The sequence below is a fragment of the Triturus cristatus genome, chromosome 4_2 (genome assembly GCF_964204655.1).
Source record: "Triturus cristatus chromosome 4_2, aTriCri1.1, whole genome shotgun sequence".
Lineage (NCBI taxonomy): Eukaryota > Metazoa > Chordata > Amphibia > Caudata > Salamandridae > Triturus > Triturus cristatus.
The window spans coordinates 653,387,397-653,400,932 of record NC_140586.1 but is presented as its reverse complement, the minus strand read 5'-3'; the positions used below and the strand labels follow the sequence as shown (position 1 = coordinate 653,400,932).

The following is a 13,536-nucleotide window of genomic DNA, read 5'->3' as shown; positions in this document are numbered from 1 at the left end:
TGAGGAGTCAACCTTCGCGAAGGACCTTCCACTGATCGTGCCACCATGTTTTTTGAACTTTTGATCCGTTAGAGGGTCTCCAACCTTTTCTGTACTTAAAGCTACTTATCTTCAATGAAACAAATAGAGAGCTACTAATATTAGTGTTGTATAATCTCCATTTTTTTCTACGTATATTAATTCAACCATAAAAAGCTTTCTAATTTAATAAACTGGGATGCACACAGGTGAGTTTCTCTGAGGTAGCTGGAGAGCTACAGTAGCTCACAAGCTACTGTACTGGTTGGCAACCCCTGCCAGGGTAGACCTAGAATTTCTTTTTTTGCTAAAAGCTGCAGATGTGGCAGGATAATGTGACAAATGCAGGAAACCAATAGTTATGTAGAAAATGCCATGGCCACAGAATTGCATAATTCCTGGGGCCCTGCAAGTGACTATGACCTGTCTGCTATTTTTACGGAACATCCATTATTTTGGGAACATGTGCTTTGTCCGTAATCATTCCTAGAACAGGCGGCATTTGTTCTTAATTTAATTGGTGCCTAGAGTATTACGTCTCTTCCCTTGGTTCTTAACAGTGGCTTAAGTCAGTTATTTCTCTTTTTCTCCCTCTCTTTTTCTCTTTCTTGCTCTTTCTTGCTCTTGCATTCTTTTTTTTCTTTTTTTTTTTTTTTCTCTGTTTCCCTTTCCCACGGGATTGAGCCGCAATGGAATGAGGAGATATATCAGTTGTGTTAACATACTACAGGTCTCTGAAATAGAGAGGCTTGTTTCGTCCAGGTAAGCCTGGGTGGCAGCAGGGTGTGTTCCACCGACTGCAACCTTGTCTGTCCCCATAAAATAACGGTAGGATACCCTAGTGGGTTAAAGAGCATCTACTTGTGTGTAACCAGAAGATCAACATTTTAATTGTGTCTAGGTTAAACGTATTCAGCTTGTCTCCTCTTGTGAAGAGATGCAGGATCTATCTTTCAAAGGGTGGTCAAGAGTGGGTGGCTTGAGAGGGATAATTCCATAGATTGGGGCCACATATGAAAAGGCTCTCTCTCCCTGTCTGGATTGGGAAATAAGCGTAACCTTTAACAGAGCAGCTTCATCTAAGCATAGTATCTGTTTGGGCATCTAGTGATTGATTATGGATTGAAATGAAGCCGGGCTTCCATTATGGCATGCTCTGAGAAAAATGCACATGGCTTTAAAATTCAGCCGTTGCTTCACAGGCAACCAATGCAGGACACTAGACGAGAAGAAATGGTATTGTGTGAAAGAAATCTTGGTATGAGCCTTGCAGAAGGATTCTGAATTGGTAACATGCAACGTAATGATCTTTGGGCAAACAGAGATGTAAAGAGGTACATTACTCTGTGCCTGAAAAGACAATCACTTGGACCACTTAACTGCAAGTGTCTGAGAGAAGCAGAGGGAGTATCTCGTATCGCACCATAGGGAAGCTCTAAAGCAAGCTTCGTAAAAGACAAAGGCATCCATGATTGCTCTTGAGGTATTCCTTTTTCCTGACTCTTTAGGAAATTGGGCCTCACCCAGTTTTGAGGACCAGCAAGAGGGGTACCATATGATGGAGGCTGCTCCAAAGAAAAGCATCTCGGCTTTATCTTTTAGGTTCAGTGTTTTGTTTCTAATTCCTGATCCGGGGCAGACCAGCAAGTGTGAAAGCTGCAGGCAGAAGCAGAGGCTGATCTGCAAAAGAGAGTATAAACTGTGCGTGCTCTGCATAGGACAATAGGGAACAAACAACCCTGCAAAGTAGGTCAGCCAGGCAAGTAAGTTAGATCTTAACAGGTGCAGGGCTGAGCAACAAGACTTGTAGAAAACACACTAAAGGCTAGATGGAGAACAAAATGGTGACAAGTCAACCTGTGGGAAGTGATCCTTCAAGAAAGAAGAGAACCGCATAGTGAGTGCTTTATCTTGAACGCTGATGGAACAAATCCTTGGACTGAGTGGGAGATGGTATCAAAGGCAGTGCTACGATTTAATGGAGCTAGTGCTTTGCTCCCTTCTCTGTCCAGCATCATATGGATATCATCTCTGACGGCAAGTAAGGCTAACTCAGTACTGTGCAGAGGACAGAAGCCAAGTTGTGAGTTGTCCAGGACATTGTTCCATTCTATGAAAGCAGAGAATTAACTTTTCTCTACGATCTGGACGGAAAAGAGAGAAGAGAAAAGGGGTGATAGTTTCTAAGTATAGAAGAATACACTGTAGATCTTTTTAGCATGGGATAACCATCCCGTCTTTCCAGATAAGCGACACTGTGATGCACCTTTGACTTTGCCATCAAAGGAGGAGAAGCTGTGGTGCTAAAGATTCTAGTACCAGGCTAAAGATATGTGTGAGACTGAGATAATTAGGTGTACAAGACTTAATCGTACCCACCTGTGCTAGGTGGTATAGAGCTTTGCAATATAGAATTGTCAGAGAGTAGGTAATAGCTAAGGGACGGAGAAGATACTTCAGTATCTGTTAATGAAGGATCCTCATTGTTACAAAAATGATACATACAGAATTTTCTCTTCAAAAATGAGAGCTAGATTTACAATTTCATAGAGGAAGGCATAGAGGGGGAAACTAGGAGGAGAGGGAAAAGGCTATTTACATTCTTAAATATTTCTATTGAAGAAATATCTGCAAAAATAATGGACTTTCTTCAGAGTTTTGTGTAAACTTTGAGTTCCTCTGTGTGTGCCTGTTTTTCAACTGGATTATAGTTTCTTACATAGCCATTCAAATGTTTACACAGGCACTTGACTGAAGACCACTGTACTGCTGAGCAGCGGAAATAGCCCTATAAGAACATATACCTGTAAGACCATGGGACAGTCGTATCTAATGTAGATGTAATCCAGCCATTAAAATGTTCTGTGTCAACATTTGTGCCTAAGCTAGATGTATAGGGAGCAAAATCATTTTGCAAGACCTGTTAAACTTGAGTAGAATTACATTTGGCCCATAATGCAATTATTTGCTACACCTGCCTGAGGAGATTCTTGCTTAAAAGATAGAAGGGACTGTAAAGTGGTCAGTCCACAGAAAAAACATGCCCCGCCTTGTGTGTTTGAGACCAGACTAGTTGGGTTAAGCCCAATGTGTCCACGGCATGAACTGCTTGTGTTTGAATTCTAAATCATTTCAAAACTAATATAATCTCCAGGAGAAGAAAATTCCAGTACTTGAGCACAAAAGGCGAGATGTTTTCTGCTACGGCAGTACCAACGTGCAAGGATGGGCTAGAAGGCCAATAGATGTGGCCTGAGGGGGAACCTTGGGGGATAATGCAGTCTGTAAAAATAGGGTTTCTGCAAGCCTAAAGTGAGGATTATTTATATTGGCCAGTCAGGAAAGCAATTACGCCCATTACTAAAGAAAACAAACCTGGACCCGCTTAATCCTGACAACTACAGACCGATTACAAATGGACCATTCCTGGGCAAAGTGATAGAAAGAGCAGCATTCACCCAGATATCTCAATTCATTGAAGATAATTCCATACATTCAGACTTCCAAACAGGGTTCCGTCCAGGAAGAGGCACAGAATCTGCCCTCGTTGCCATCTGGGATGACTTTAAGAACACAATTGACCAGAACGGGGTTGCTGCTCTACTTCTCATGGACCTCTCAGCTGCCTTTGACACGGTCGACAATGACACTCTTATACAAAGACTCCACGAGGCCGGCATAGAGGGGATTGATCTCGACTAGATCACATCCTACCTTCACAACAGAACTAATGTCATCCATAACCCCCTTTCTCTTTCAAACCGTACTTCACAAAAGCAGGGGTTCATTAAGGCTCTATCATCTCACCCATGCTTTTCAACATTTACATGAGCTCTTTACCGGCACTGATCAATCAATTTCACCTCACATGCTATAACTATGCAGATGACACCCAAAAACTCCTTAAATTGGAACTCCTGAAAGACATTGGAAACTCTTACATTTTTGGTTACCTCAGAGCCGTGGATCAATAAATGACATGGAGCCATTTCAAATTGAACGCCTCCAAATCTGAATTATTCATGTGTGGCGATTGCCAAAATTATGACCCACTCACCTCTTCGCCTGATGTTCTGGGAACGCCGCTAAAGTATCAAAGGAAGTAAGAAACCTCGATATTACCATAGACTCCAAGCTATCAATAAATGTCCAAGTATACAAACTAGCAAGATCAAGCGTCATTACTATAATAACACTGCACCACATCTTCCCTCACCTGAGATTTCCACACACGGTCCAGGCTACTATCTCATGTTCTGTCTAAACTCTGTTACGCCAATAGCCTCTATCACGGATCATCTTTCAGAACTATGAACAGACTACAACGGATTCAGTACTCTACTGACAGACTACTCTTACATATAAAGCCACAGGCCTAAATCTCCCCTGTCTTGAAAGCCCTCCATTGGTTAGAGTTTGCCAGAAGAGCCACATTCAAGCTGCTTTGTATCACCCAGAAAGTGATACATGGAACAAGACTGCTCTTCATCGGGAATAAAATCACCAAATACATTTAACAAAGTAACCTCCGCTCTAGATTGGCACCTTGCCTCAAAATCCCACCATACAAGAAAAAAACCATAGGTGACACATCAGTCTCTGTTAAAGCAACCAAACTATGAAACCCTTTACCCCCAAACATAACATCCACGGATAACTACCTGATCTTCAGAAGACTAATCAAGAGTTGACCGTTCCCCACATAACCACCATACTCAAACAAATATACAGCATAGATAGCTCTTTGTATATAAGCATTTTGGACTATAGATGTGTATCTATATATGTGTATTGCTTTGTATAAATGGGTTAATAATAGTTTCTAAATATATAGATATTAGCTAGTTCTGCTTAAGAAATGTACATATTACTTCTATTATGCTATGTTTAATATGTGTATATAGGTGACTGCATAAATTAATATTTTATCATACCTATCTACAATTTCTTCACTATTGAATTACAAAAAAATTAAATAATGAAACAAACTTAAAGTACAGCAACACTTGAAAGTCTGAGTTTATTAAATACAACTTAAATCTACATATATTACCTTCTTTATACATGTATACCCTCTATGTACTTGTATATCTTTATATTTATTACTTTGCTTCTAATTTAGCATCTCCAATGCACTACCCTATTTCACCCTATACCTCTCGCAATATATCCTCTACCTCTACTCAGTGATTCATCTCAAACCTCATTATACTACTCTTTCCAATGCACTACCCTATTTCTCACCCTATACCTCTCAATATATCCTCTACCTCCACTCTGACTCATCCCAAACCCCATTCTACTACTATGATCCCCAAAATAACCCTTTCTAGACTCTTCCCTCATCTACCCCCCTTGCATCATCCCCCTACCTCTTTTACTATTCATATCTCCCATACAACCCTTTCTAAACCCTTCCCTCTGACTCTTCCCCCCCCCCCCTCCGCCTCCCCTTTACTTATCCCAAACATCTCCTACTGCTATAAACTTAAAAAAAACAACCTTTCTAGACCCTTTCCTCTTCTATCTCTTCACTACTCCTTTTCAATCCCAAAAACAGTCTAACATGTCCACCGCGCAAATTATTTTCATATTTCCCTACACAAATTCACCACTAATCCTTTGTTGGGTTCTGGAGTAGCATGCTACTCGCCTAAAAAGCACTTTGACACTTTGTCAGGGGTAGTAAATGCTATATAAATGCATATGCAATTCAATAAAATTAGGATGATTCTGTTTGATACTTTTGGAGTCCTGAGGAACTACTACAGTGATATTGGACCAGATGAATCCCCAAGGGATGTTGTAGATCTAAATAAAACCCCTTTCTTTGCTGAATCCAGGTTGTTTAATCTATTGGCATCTCCCTACCTTTTAATATGCTTGCTTTTCGTTCTCACTAAAGTAGATTTTAAGATGTTGTGTCTGATATAAAGAGATGTAGCAAATCAGTTGACCATAGAGTTTTGAGATCTGTGCTCTAATCTACGCTTCCCCAACTTAACCAAACTGTCTTATTGTTGGCAAATTGTCCCCCCCCCCTCTTTCTCAACTCCTTGATCTGCCAAAATGATGAAGTCTTTGGAAGCTTGCTAAATGACATGCAGCCGCGCTCTTCCTGTCCTGTCCTGGATTGCTCCTTTGGATTAGTAGACCTCACCTAGTTAGTGCTCTACTTTGAACTTTTCAGGCAGAGGAGGACAGTGATGTATCATGTAAACCTGCGGGAGCTGCCTGCATCACGAGTGAGCTTTACGCCAATAGCCTCTATCACAGATCATCTTTCAGAACTATGAACAGACTACAACGGATTCAGTACTCTACTGACAGACTACTCTTACATATAAAGCCACAAGCCTAAATCTCCCCTGTCTTGAAAGTCCTCCATTGGTTAGAGTTTGCCAGAAGAGCCACATTCAAGCTGCTTTGTATCACCCAGAAAGTGATACATGGAACAAGACTGCTCTTCATCAGCTTTAATGTCTGATGCAGACCCTACCACCTGTTGTGGTAGTTGATGCCCGTTCCTGCCTACCATCAGATGAAATGTCTCATGGTTAAAATGAATTCCTTGATTTGAGTTCAGCTTCTTGCCACCGCCGGAATGGTTCAAGGCAATAGGTGTGTAGTAGAACTTGTTACAGCGGAATTGCAGATCCAGGTTAATTTGAAATATTCATGCTTGGATTTCTTTTCCTTTCCTTTTGGAAACCAAGAACTTCTGAAATCTGTCATGGCTGATTTAAAATCATAAAGTACTCTTTCAAAAGGGAAAAAAAAACGAATAGTGCTTTTTCCTATCACCTCGAAGTTCCTGCCCAGTCCCGGAGCACTACTTCTGGCATCATTCATGATAGAAGGGCAGAACCCTTTAAATATTGCTCCTTGTATCAGCTGTCAGATTTTGTTTAATGCACATAGATTTTCTGTTTTCTACCCCTTAAAGAAGCCCAGTTACATATCAAGGTTTGCTCAAATCTGCGCAGTGTTATAGAAACCAAAGAGTGTGGACCTATGTGTCTTGTCTTCTTACTTGGTTTCATTTTCTTGCTTGACCTCCTTCGCTGCATCTGTAGTGACCTTTTATCCTGAAGTTTTGTCCTGAATTTGACCCTTTGTCCTGAATGTTTGTAGTCACTGTTCAGAATTGACCTTCATGCCAGATGGCCACCTCTACTTGCCACCCCTTGCTCTTCCTCATTTAACCCGTTGACAGTCAGTGTGTCTGCTCAATGCCAGGTACTTGCTTTTTTTGAGGGACGCTTGCCTCAGGATATCTGTTTTGAGCCAAAGATTTATATGTATGGCATATGTGGCACACCTTTATATGATGCCTATACATCAGTAGAGCAGTCAAGGGGTGAAAAAAACCTTGCATTTATTGATGATGTGGAATTAACAATGCAACGCCTGCCCACTGGCGTCACTGAAGAAACCCATTGTGACAGGACATTCTCGCAGCCGGAAGTGTATAGAAACCTAGCATTGCTCTATGGTATGCGCCCTGATAAACGGGCTGCAGCTTCTGTCATGAGCAGTAGAAGGAGAATTGGCTTTTGACAAGTTGGATTTATGAAAAACAGCACCAGAGCATGAAGGGTATAATGATTTTTCACCCTTGAACTTCACAAGACGTGACATACTCCAGTTACCACCATTGTGCACCGTGACCACATTCCTCTTGATGGAAGTTATAACTAAAGGACCCACAAACTCAGTAACGCCCTTTCTTTGCCACCTAGGTTTCTTTACCATCACCCACTCACCAACACTCCATGATCTTTCCTTCCCTGATTTCTTGAAATGATATCTTTCCTTATATATCCTTTGATAAGCTTTAATCCTAGCATCAATATCCTCCTTATCTAAATAAATACCATCTTTCAAAGGCAGCCATCCAGGGTTCAACTTGGAGTGGGCTAACCTAGCCCTCAACAGATGAAATGGAGAACTCTGCATAACACAATTGAGTGTGGTACGATGTGCCCACCAGGTGTCCCTCAAAACGTCTTTAAGCGGAACCCTTGACTCCAAGGCTCTTTGAACACAAGCTTTAGCCACTCTATTCATGCGCTCCGCAAGGCCATTGGCCAGCGGTGCATAAAGAGCTGTTCTCTGATGGGTTATACCAAAATCTTTCAAAAAGTCTTGCATTTCTTGAGAAGTGAATTGCACCCCATTGTCGGTGACCAGAAACTCGGTAATACCTTCACTGGCAAACTCATCTTTGAGGAAATCCAAAATCCTCCTAGTGCTGGCAGTGCTCACACATCTAGTGGAAACCCACTTTGACGAGTAATCCACCAAGAGAATAACAAACCTCTCGGAAGGGCCCAACAACTCAAACGGGCCCATAAGGTCTAAACCCGACTTAGTCCAAGGCTCACATGGAATCTCCACTGTGGACAGAGGAGCAGAACTGGTGACCCAAGACTTATCATTCGTAGCACATTCCTTGACCACCTCTTCTACTTGGTGGTCCGTCCCAGGCCACCAATACCTCTCACGGAGCTGAGCCTTTGTAAGACTTCTTCCCAAATGCCCCTCATGAGCAAGATTTACCAGCTTGGGTCTCAAATTACAGGGGGGTGCAACCCTCTCACCAAGCATCAATTAATTTTGAAACAATGTCGGATCATCTCTAATAGACCAGAAAGGCATCAAATCAGAATCCATATTCTTGTACACCGGCCAGCCTTTGACTACATAGTCTGCAACAACTGGTAATATCACATCTTGAGATCTGACTCCCACCCATTCATCATCTGTGATGGCAGGTTCTCTGACCCAACAAATTCTCATGGGTTCAGCAGCCCCAACCTCACCACTGCCTTCAATTGGTAACCTGGACAAACAGTCCGCAGCCTTATTTGCAAAACCAGGATATTGCACTTGAAAATTGAACTCTTCCAGGCCTTCACTCCAACGCTTCAACCTAGGCGTCAACCTTTCACTTTCCATACAAGAGAACACTTGCACCAAGGGATGATGGTCAGACCTTACCACAAAAGGTATTCCCCACAGATAGAACTTAAAGTGTCTAATTGCCCAGGCAATGGCAAGCACCTCCCTCTCAATACAGGAATATCGCTGTTCAGCTTTCTTAAATGCTCTAGACGTAAATGCGACAACCTTCTCTTCACCACCATCCAATTGTGTAAGAACTGCGCCAAGTCCACAAAGACTGGCATCTGTGGTGAGGATAGTTTTTATTTTTCCTTGTATCAAAATGACCAAGGGTAGGCATATCACCAATCGCGCATTTCACCGAACTGAAAGCTGCATTGCAATCATCAGCCCAGGCAAATTGGGTTCTCTTCTTGAGCAGAACCCTAATGCATTCAACAATGGTCGCAAAACCCGTGATAAATTTTGAGTAGAATTCAGCAAGCCCAACAAAGGACCTGACTTGCTCCTTGTCAGTGGGAGCAGGAGCGTTGACCATGCTCTTGGCCAATTCCAGTTTGGGTTGAATACCCTTCCCAGAGATGACATGACCTAGATAAGTGACAGAGGACAAACCAATCCTCTGTTTCAATTTGTTGACAGGACCCTTCTTATCAGAAAATCTCATGAGAACATTTCTCAGCACAATATCATGTTCTCTGTCGTCCTTACCATAAATCAAGATGTCATCTTGGAAGAACAAGATGTTAGACATATCACCAAGAACCATCTTCATGAAGCGCTGGAAACAAGCAGCTGCCAAGGCTAATTCAAATGGCATCCTGACAAAACAAAACGCTCCCAGCGGCATCACAAAGGATGTGAGATGTTTAGAGTCCTGGTGGAGGGGTAGTTGGTGATATGCTGAAGACCGATCTAGCATACTAAACTTTTACACCACACAACATGGTAATGTACTCAACAATGTTAGGAAGAGGCTGACGATCCACCCATATCCACTTCAGGCTTCTTAAGTCCACACACATCCTGATATTCTTTCCACCATCCTTAGGGGCCAAAACCACTGGTGCCAACCATTCCGAGGACTCGATCTGATATTCAGAGCCACAAGTCTATCAAGCTCAGCCTTCAGGGGCCCCAACATTATATTTGGAATCCTTATGACTTTATGCATACATGGCACAGCATTCTTTTTGAGAATAATACAATGCTCAAAGTCTTTCAACAATCCAAGTCTGTCACTGAACACTTGAGGAAACTCATCAAAGAATGTGTTGGTGCCAGCACCATCATTTACTACCATGACCTGGTCGGAGGCATTACGTGCATTTGGATTGAGTATTATTCCCAAGTCTCTTTGGTGTCTCCAACCTAAGAGATTGTCTCCTCGTTTGGCTACATAGATTTTGCCAATGGTTTTCCTTCCCTTGAAATATATCATCCTAACAGTATAACCAGAAACATCAATATGTGCACCACCATAGCTTACTGGGTTAATATCAGGAGGGAGAAGTTGGATGTCAGGAAACCTCTTGTCCCACAACTCATTGCCCACCATCGTGAAGGGAGAACCTGAATCAGCGACGACAAACACTTTACCATCAATCTCAACCTCACACTCTGGCATGCTTATGGAGTCAGCGTCCACCACATCATCACTTCTTACATTCTACACCACCGTCTTTGGGTTGTGTTTTATGGTTTCTACACTTTCTACAGTGCGCATCTTCCCACCAGATCTACAAACTCTGGTGTAGTGACCCTTAATTTCACACTTGTGACAAGTGGAATTTTTTGCATAACAATTAGGTGTTTGAACCACTTTACAGACATTGTCAACCGCGTCTTGCGGAATATCTTTATGAATTACTTCGTGAATGCTACTGGGAGTGGAAGCATTCTCAGTCACAGGTTTCTGTGCCTTCATTTCCTTGACCCAACCGGAAGTATTCTCTACACCCCCCACAATAGCAATAGCTTCCTTAAGTGAGGGATTCCTTGACAGAAACTTCTCTTGCACTCTGGAGCTGTTGGTACATCTCACTAACTGGTCACAGATTAAGGAGTCTGTCGAGTCGCCAAATTCGCAAGTACGTTGCAGTGTTTTCAAAGAAGTGATGTAATTCTCAACCTGTTGATTGGGTTCTTGGACTCTCATAAAGAATTTGTCGTTCAAGCACAACATTAATCCGTGGACCAAAGTAAGCTTCGAGCAATTTTATAGACATCTCATAAACATCTCCAGGTTCACCATTCCCCTCCCCCACCAATAGGCAGTTCATCAATGCTTTCATAAATATTGCAGCCCTCCATTCCCAAACTGTGAAGTAAAATGGCTTGTTTCCTATGTGCAGAGAATTTCACACCACCTATTGCCACTAGGTAGGAATCCAATAACTTCCATCTTTTCCATGGAAGTAGAGGTTCACCTTTCTCACAAAGAAAAGCTGGGGGTTGACCATAGACTTTGCAGACATGCCGGCAGAATGAAACGGTATTTAGACAAAATAAAATACATGGAATTGTATGCCCTTTAAAATTCTTACAGTTAAGTTGAAGGAAACCATCAGAGTCAGACACGTGAAAACGTGGCGAAAAACTAAGCTTATCTTCCGTGTGTGGCCGTTGTGAAGGAAAACAACGGTGGTGGTGAGACATACACAAAGTGACGTGCGCAGCATGATGACACACGTGTTTGGATCCGATGCGCGAGAGCAGACTCTAGCGGCTCACGAGCGTGAGCTACAAGAAGAGCCGTTAACAACGCTCAAGGTTGTAATAAAGGTTTACCAAATTTGACCACACTTCAACCGGAGCATAGTACTTCAGCCTCACCAACCCCTGCCCTCCTCACATCTACCACAGAGCTGCAGCCGCCATCGCACCCGAACTGCAACGCACCATCAACACCACCTTAAAAACAGGTATCTTCCCAGACGACTGGAAGTGCGCAGAAGTCAGGCCCCTGCTCAAAAAACCCACAGCCGACCCCACCGACCTCAAGAACTACCGGCCCATCTCGCTCCTCCCCTCCGCACCCAAAGTGGCAGAGAAAACGGTCAACAGGCAACTGACACGATTCATCAAAGAGAACGCCATCCTCAACCCGTCCCAATCCGGGTTCCGAAGCAACCACAGCACCGAGACCGCCCTACTCGCAGCACCCTCCTCGACCAAGGCCACTCAGCAGCCCTCATCCTATTCGACCTGCCAGTGGCTTTCAACACTGTCTCCCACCGCACACTAGTCACCAGACTACACGACGCCGGCATTCAAGGAACCGACCTGGACTGGATCCGACCGTTCCTCCCGGGAAGAAGCCAGAAAATCGGACTACCACCCTTCCTCTCCGATCCCACAGAAATCAGCTGCGGAGTCCCACAGGGGTCATCACTAAGCCCGACCCTCTTCAACATCTACATAGCCCCCCTCCCAGTCATCGTCCGACAACACGGCCTCAACATCGTATCCTACGCCAACGATACCCAGCTCATCCTCTCACTCACCCGAGACTCCACAACTCAACTTCCAGAATGGAATGCAAGACGTTGCAGTATGGATCACCAACAGCTGCCTTAAACTCGACTCCGAGAAGACAGAAGTCCTCATCCTTGGAACCACCCCTTCAGCATGGGATAACACCTGGTGGCCGGCCGCCCTCGAAAGCCCACCAACCCCCTCAGACCACGCCAAGAACCTCAACATCGTACTCGACTCATCACCCATGAACCGACAGATCAACGCTGTCACATCCAGCTGCTTCAACACCCTCTGCATACTTCGCAAGACCTTCAAATGGATCCCCCCTGAGTCAAGGAAGACAGTCACCCACGCATTCATCACCAGCAGATTGGACTATGGAAACACACTCTATGCCGGCATCAACAAGTCCCTACTCCCCAAACTCCAGACTATACAGAACACCGCAGCCAGACTTGACCTTGGCATCCCCCGGAACAAACACATCAGTCAACACCTATAAAAACGTCACCTTCAAAATCCTCACCCACGCCTACAAATGCCTACACAACAATTGACCCAAATACCTCAACGACAGAATCAACTTCCAGGTACCCAACAGAAACCTCTGATCTTCCAACCTCGCACTGGCTGACACTCCGTGCATCTACAGAGCCAGAGCAGGCGGAAGATCCTTTTCTCACATCACGGCCAAGACCTGGAACGAGCTACCGGCAGACATCAGACGCGCCCCCTCCCTGAACACCTTCAGCAAGACTCTTAAGATCTGGCTCTTCTGCTAATCAGACCTGCGGACCCCCTCCCTTCAGCGCCTTGAGACCCTCACGGTTGAGTAGCGCGCTTACAATTCCCCGGATTGATTGATTGATGCATAAGAGGCTGCACATCTGTTACACATGGCATATAGGCAGGGCAGTGCAGCTGATGGAGCGGAGACGAAGGGTAGGCCACACATCTGTTACATGGGCATACAGGCACAGCGGTGCAGCTGTTGGAGAGGAAATACAGGGTAGGCCGCACATCTGTTACACAGGGCATACAGGCAGGGTGGTGCAGCTGTTGGAGGGGAGATGCAGGGTAGGCTGCACATCTGTTACACGGCCATACAGGCAGGGTGGTGCAGCTGTTGGA

The 13,536-nt window shown here is 44.0% G+C and overlaps 1 protein-coding gene across 2 annotated transcripts in view; it reads left to right on the top strand.

The window, feature by feature from the left end:
- PGM1 (phosphoglucomutase 1) overlaps positions 1 to 13,536 on the top strand; it is a 277,935-nt gene that overhangs the window by 200,734 nt on the left and 63,665 nt on the right. The window lies entirely within an intron of this gene.